Source organism: Schistocerca americana, chromosome 10 (genome assembly GCF_021461395.2).
Source record: "Schistocerca americana isolate TAMUIC-IGC-003095 chromosome 10, iqSchAmer2.1, whole genome shotgun sequence".
NCBI classification, from domain to species: Eukaryota; Metazoa; Arthropoda; class Insecta; order Orthoptera; family Acrididae; genus Schistocerca; species Schistocerca americana.
Genome location: NC_060128.1, coordinates 131,379,665 through 131,387,322, shown reverse-complemented (window position 1 = coordinate 131,387,322; position 7,658 = coordinate 131,379,665). Strand labels below are relative to the sequence as shown.

At 46.7% G+C, this 7,658-nt stretch overlaps 1 non-coding gene across 1 annotated transcript; it reads left to right on the top strand.

Annotated features, from left to right (window-relative positions):
- Window positions 1-3,536: 3,536 nt before the first annotated feature.
- Window positions 3,537-3,610, top strand: Trnat-ugu. Its single transcript has one exon. It is a non-coding gene; the product is annotated as a tRNA-Thr (tRNA).
- The last annotated feature ends 4,048 nt before the right edge of the window (window positions 3,611-7,658 follow it).

Below are 7,658 nucleotides of genomic sequence, written 5' to 3'. Positions count from 1 at the left end.
TACGTGTCGCACACCTCCCGATGAAGACATTGTCTCGGCCGGCGCCGAGTCGCGTTAACGCTCGTCCCATTTCGGAGCAGACAGCGGGGGTCACGACGGTGAAAAAAAGCGCTAAAGCGGACAAAAGGGCGGGCGAGCCACGGAGACAAAAGAGGCGCGGGGGTGCCGGCCCTGGCGGCGACAAATGCCGACACCGTCGGAGGCCTACCGCCAGCGGAGCCCACGTGGGTTCGCGGCCCGCTATTTGGCAGCTTCGGTCCCTGAACTTGGCGACAGCCTAAAGCAGGGATTTTTTAACACCTCAGGAAGGTCGAAACTTCCGACTGAAACGCAGACGCGGGTTCAAGGAGGGCAGACAAAGAACATTCGTGGCGCTTTCACAATGGTATCATTTCATTTTATTTGTGTAAAGTACAATTCATAACATTATAATACAATACGTGCATTCACTCAGAGATGCGTTCACCAACTTTATCTATAAACTCCTGCCAGTGGTCAGGTAGGAGTTTGTGCCTCTACTGTAGAACTGTTGTGGTTTCTACATCTGCATCTACATCCATTCTCTGCAAGCCACCTGACGGTCTGTGACGGAGGGTACCTTGAGCACCTCTATCGGTTCTCCCTTCTATTCCAGTCTCGTATTGTTCGTGCAAAGAAGGATTGTCGGTATGCCTCTGTGTGTGCTCCAATCTCTCTGATTTTATCCTCATAGTCTCTTCGCGAGATATACGTAGGAGGGAGCAACATACTGCTTGACTCCTCGGCGAAGGTATGTTCTCGAAACTTCAACAAAAGCCAGTACCGAGCTACTGAGCGTCTCTCCTGCAAAGTCTTCCACTGGAGTTTATCTATCATCTCCGTAACGCTTTCGCGATTACTCAATGATCCTGTAACGAAGGGAAATGCTCTCCGTTGGATCTTCTCTATTTCTTCTATCAACCCTATCTGGTACGGATCCCACACTGGTGAGCAGTATTCAAGGAGTGGGTGAACAAGTGTACTGTAACCCACTTCCTTTGTTTTCGGATTGCATTTCCTTAAGATTCTTCCAATTGCAAGTAGGCTGTTCAGGTTTTTATATTGGTAACGCCATGCAGCGCTCTATACGAAAATCACTGGCTGTGCTGTGTGAGTCTGTGGCTGGATTGCATTGTTGTTGGCCATTGTAGTGTTGGGCAGCTGGATGTTAACAGCGCTTAGCGTTGCGCAGTTGGAGGTGAGACGCCAGCAGTGGTGGATGTAGGGAGTGAAATGGCAGAGTTGTGAAAGCAGATGATCTGGACGTGTGTCCTTCAGAGACAGTAAATTTGTAAGACTGGATGTCATGATCTGCTATATATATTATGAACACTATTAAGGTGAATACATTGTTTGTTCTCTACCAAAATCTTTCATTTGCTAACTATGCCTATCAGCAGTTAGTGCCTTCAGTAGTTTGAATCTTTTATTTAGCTGGTAGTATTGGCGCTCGCTGTATTGCAGTAGTTCGAGTAACGAAGATTTTTGTGAGGTAAGTGATTCATGAAAGTTATAGGTTATTGTTAGTCAGGGCCATTCTTTTGTAGAGATTATTAAAAGTCAGATTGCGTTGCGCTAAAAATGTTGTATCTCAGTTTAGTGTTGATCATAATAAGTAAAGAGAGAAATGTCTGAGTACGTTCAGTTCTGCTCAGCTGTTTGAAAAGCAAATAACTTAAGAGGTTTATCAGCACAGTAATTCATTAATTTTTCTAAGGGGACGTTTCACAAAGAGTCTCAGTCTGGCATCCGCTTTACCGACGATCAACCTTATATGATCATTCCATTTTAAATCACTCCTAATGCCTACTCCCAGATAATTTATGGAATTAACTGCTTCCAGTTGCTGACCTGCTATATTGTAGCTAAATGATAAACGATCTTTCTTTCTATGTATCCGCAGCACATTACACATGTCTACATTGAGATTCAATTGCCATTCCCAGCACCACGCGTCAATTCGTTGCAGATCCTCCTGCATTTCAGTACAATTTTCCATATACTACAGCATCATCCGCAAAAAGCCTCAGTGAACTTCCGATGTTATCCACAAGGTCATTTATATATGTTGTGAATAGCAACGGTCCTACGACACTCCGTTGCGGCACACCTGAAATCATTCTTACTTCGGAAAACTTCTCTCCATTGAGAATGACATGCTGCGTTCTGTTATCTAGGAACTCATCAATCCAATCACACAATTGGTCTGATAGTCCATATGCTTTTACTTTGTTCATTAAGCGACTGTGGGGAACTGTACCAAACGCCTTGCGGAAGTCAAGAAACACGGTTTCCTCCTGGGAGCCCGTGTCTACGGCCCTCTGAGTCTCGTGGACGAATAGTGCGTGCTGGGTTTCACACGATTGCCTTTCTCGAAACCCATGCTGATTCCTACAGAGTAGATTTCTAGTCTCGAGAAAAGTCATTATACTCGAACATAATACGTGTTCCAAAATTCTACAACTGATCGACGTTAGGGATATAGGTCTATAGTTCTGCACATCTGTTCGACGTCCCTTCTTGAAAACGGCGATGACCTGTGCCCTTTTCTAATCCTTTGGAACGCTACGTTCTTCTAGAGACCCACGGCACACCGCTGCAAGAAGGGGGAAAGTTCCTTCGCGTAATCTGTGTATAATCGAACTGGAATCCCATCAGGTCCAGCGGCCTTTCCTATTTTGAGGAAATGCACATTAGCCAGTTGCTCAACATCCAGATCACCAGATGTTGGAAACTTTGATCGTTGCCAAACGTGCATGTCGACAGAGTATGAACCAAAACTCTGATATAGTTGGTATGTGCTATGTGCTGTCGTCCAGAATAACGTACGCAAACCGTAAGCAGTAGGTAACACGTGACTTACTGAGCACAGGAAAAGCACAACTGTGAGCTTCTGTCGTGTAGAACTCCCCTGGGGAAGTCGGTATAACGTTAGTTCGGCGTAACAAGCGTCATGGGTTCGAGCCACAGTATTATTAGCTTTTTGCTGCAGTACATGTCAAATTGCTACATGGCACAACACGTTCCTGACATATAAAAGAACCCTTCGGAGTTAATAGTAATAGTCTACTGACAGTCCGCTTTTGCTCCGTTTATTTGAAAGTAGCAAAACTATAGAGAACATTTGTAGATTCTCAGAATAAAGACGAACAGTCGGAAAAAACGAATATCGAACCAACTGCATCACACGTGCGGAAACATTAACAGTTCAAATAATGGTTCAAACGACTCTGAGCATTATGGGACTTAACTTCTGAGGTCATCAGTCCCCTAGAACTTAGAACTACTTAAACCCAACTAACCTAAGGACATCACACACATCCATGCCCGAGGCAGGATTCGAACCTGCGACCGTAGCGGTCGCGCAGTTCCAGACTGCCACCCACTCATTACTCGCGCACGCTTTGGCGAATGTCTGTAAGGTACAATACATATGTAGAATTGTGGACAGTTGGGAATGTGAGTCTCACGGGAAGTGTGCAAGGGATAAGTCCCTGCAGTCGCACTGTTCATCTGTGTCCTCGGTGGCTCAGATGGATAGAGCGTCTGCCATGTAAGCAGGAGATCCCGGGTTCGAGTCCCGGTCGGGGCACACATTTTCAGCTGTCCACATGTATATCAACAAAACCTGTCTGCAGCTGAGGTTTTCAGTTAGTCATCATTTATTCCAGGGAATAGCTGCACGGTCATCAACAGTAACTGTTCTGTCGAGAACAAGTTACTGTCTTCATATAAATAATAATAATAATAATAATAATAATAATCGTCCGGCAGGGCGATGGCATCTCCCCACTACTTTACAACATCGTTTTAGACAAATTCATCAAAGAATGGGCTCAATAACTGAAAAAATATAAGCATCGCAGATAACGTGTCAGCACTCCAGCCATCAACTGCCAACTCAGTTGGTGGTTGGAGTGCTGACACATTATCTGTAAATCCAGTAATGCTGGAAACTGATGGGTTATGCATGGGGATCGTATCAACCTGTACCGTACCAAAACAGCCTGAAGATGACGCAATGAAGCGCCGAAACTGGTAGCGACAAAATAAAATCGTAAGGACGGCTGGAGGTGTTTTTATTTTTTGCCACGTGTGTAGTGATGGTCTGAGGTGCCACTTCCTTTCATGGCAGGACCTTTTTGATTGTAATTCGTGGCACCTTCGCAGCACAGCTGCGCATGCACGATATTCTACGTCCCGTTGTGTTGCCCGTCATGGCGAGCCATCCTGAAAATACATTTCAGCGAGACAATGTCCGCAGCACACGGTGCTAGTTCCTGCTGTTTCTTTTCGTGCTTGCTGTATCCTATCTTGGTCATTAAGGTCACCGGGACTCCCCTCAACAGAGTATGTTTGGGGTATTACGGACAGGGCCCTCCAACTATTTCGAGATTTTGACGCTCTAACTCGCCAATTGGACAGAATTTGGCACGGTATCCTTCATAAGGACATCCAAAAACCCTGTCAATCATTGCCAAGCCGAACAACTGCTTGCATAAGGATCAGAATTAATGACTTGCTTGATTTGTGAAGCTCTCTGTCTTGAATAAATAATCTAGTTTTTCTGAAATTGTAATCATCTGTTTGTTTGTACGCTTACACCACATGTACCAATTTCCGCCCCATTGGGACAATTCCTTCGTGGTGCATCCCTCTTTTTTTAAAAAATTATATATACATACCGGAAACATTCAAAATCTTGGGTGCTGACCGAGCGAGGTGGCCCAGTGATTAGCACACACGACTTACATTCGGAAGGACGACGTTTCAAACATGCGTCCAGCCATCCTGGTTTATATATGAAGACAGTAACTGTTCTCGAAAGAACAGATACCATTGATGGCCGTGCAGCTTCTCTAGAATAAAATATAGTTAACTGAAACCCTCAGTTGCCGACAGGTGTTGTTAATGTATCTCGATAGGGACAGCTGAAAATGTGAGCCCCGACCGGCACTCGAAACCAGGATCTGCTGCTTACATGGCAGGCGCTGTATCCATCAGAGCCACCAAGCACACAGATGAATAGCGGGACTGCAGAGACTTATCACTTGGACGCTTCCCGTGTGACCCACATTCCCAACTGTCCAAAATCTACATACGTAATATACCTAATAGATATTTGCCCATCCACTCATTACTCGCGCACACTGTCACCATCGAGGTGTATCAACAACACCTGTCGGCAGCTGAGGGTTCCAGTTAATTGTCATTTACGCTAGAGAAGCTGCACGGTCATCAATGGTATCTGGTCTTTCGAGAACAGTTGCTATCTTTATATATATAGCTAAAGGCTACCCAGCCATTGACCTTCGTCTGTGCGAATGCGCACAGGTTGTCCGAACTCTTACTGGAATCGTCCCCTTAGTATGCGCGAGTAATGAGTGGATGGGCAAATATCTATTAGGTACGCATGTAGATTGTGGACAGTTGGGAATGTGGGTCTCACGGGAAACGTGCAAGAGGTAAGTCCCTGCAGTCGCGCTATTCATCTGCGTGCTTGGTGGCTCAGATGGATGGAGCGTCTGCCATGTAATCAAGAGGTCCCGGGTTCGAGGCCCGGTCGGGGCACACATATTCAGCTGTCCCCATCAAGGTATATCAACAACACCCGTCGGCAGCTGAAGGTTTCAGTTAATTATCATTCATCCTGATTTAGGGTTTCCACGATTTCCTTACATCGTTTCAGGCTAATTCCAGGATGGTTCCTTTGAAAGGGCATGGCCGATTTCCCTCTCCATCCTTGCCTAATCGGAGTTTGTGCATCGTCTCTAATGACATCGTTGTCGAGGGAACGTTAAACACTAATCTCCTCCTCAGATGCTGAACGTCTACGAGTTGCAAAATGCCGAGTGCATAACTGTCTGGGTCCAGTCTAAACGGCATATCTGCCACTACTCTCTAGCACCAGCGCCTCGCACCTTCCGGTAGTGCAACTCCAGTGTTCTGTGCTCTGCCCATGGCCTGTCCACACCAGGTCCCAACTATGCTGCCGCCATACATCCGCACCACGTCATGTCTCTGACCACGCGATTCAATTGGGTTTTTTCACAACAACAAATACTGTCATACCTGAAAGAAGGTAACAGTGACAAATAAAAATGTCAAGACTGTCTCGTTGCTTATTCTACATTAAGAGTCGTACACCAATCCTTTGCGATCATTTCTGAAGAACGAGGCGTCAGTTTTTCCTGTGTGTCAATTATTCGAAAATAGTCTTTAATCTAGTTTCTTGCCGTTATGTAGACAGGAGTGACACCACCAGCAGTCGACCAATGGTGTAAACGCCCAGATGACCCCTATGTCGGGTTGAAACCGGTTGGAGGTATAATAATAATAAATGCGATTAAGACTGTTTCTGAATAATTGATTAGTGATACTGATAGCTGCTTCATCTCCACAACCATGTTGTCCAAAAATTTCCTGTGTGTGACAAACCTCCTTCGGTTTCATTTTGTTTCCTGTGAACCTGAACCTGCTGTCGTGAAAGGGGAGGAGGAGCGGTGGGGGAGCCTTAATCCGTTTAACTCCACATCAGAGCGCCTCTGTTATTTGCTGGGGCGCCACAGCTGAAAGTTGTGCGTCGCCAGATAAAAACCTGCTGTTTGACGCGCCCTCACGGCGAGAGACCGGCTATTCCTCAAAACACGCCCGATCGGCCGGGGAAGATTTATTGCCGCTACGGACGCTAAACGCACAGCGGACGCAGCGCTGTCTTGTGTTAGGGAGATTATCCGAGCCGACAAATTTCCAAAAGCAGACTTTTTCCGTCCGGTAATTACGGGGGCGTCGAAAATGCTTTGCGTTCGCAGAAAGGGAAAAACGATGCCTGCCAGGGAGGGGGGGGGGGGGGGATGAGAGGCAAAAAGAAAGAAATCAATTAACGTTTGTCCGGACGTCAGAAGTAAATATAACACACCGACAATTGATGTGCGGCCTGACGCTTTTCATTTTTGTACGGAGAACGGGTAGAGGAGAGGAGAGAGGGGGAGGTAAGGGGAAGGGTAGAATTATGCATTCCGAAGGCGGTCTGGCGGCGCTCGGCAGGTGGTCATTACGGAATTAATTCCGACAGCGCGGCCCGGGATAGCGATCGACCGGTGGGGCACCGTATTAAAGTCGAATTTGAATGGCATTAGCTGGCAGGTTCTCTCGCTCTGTTCTGTTACCTCCTCCTCGTCGTCCTTCCCCACTTTCGGTTCGCCTCGCCTCATATGCCCTGCTGTCCGGTCAGTGGGTTCGCACGTCAAACACTTGCGCACAGTTTTGCAGCTAGGCGGGCTGGGATGATTGTAGTCTATGCTAATGGATCGGGCGCCGCTCAGTGCTGCAACCTGTGCTATCAGCGGGGACGCTCTGAAGATGCGATTGTGACCGTTTGCTTAAGTGGCTCACGAGCTAATTACGATAGCGAGGCGGTTTGGAAGTAGGGAAAAGTGGGTGCTACGGTGCATTGTATACTACGGCAATACAGTGAAGAGCCAAAGAAACTGGTACACCTGCCGTGCGGTTCTAGGCGCTACAATCTGGAACCGAGCGACTGCTACGGTCGCAGGTTCGAATCCTGCCTCGGGCATGGATGTGTGTGATGTCCTTAGGTTGGTTAGGTTTAATTAGTTCTAAGTTCTAGGGGACTGATG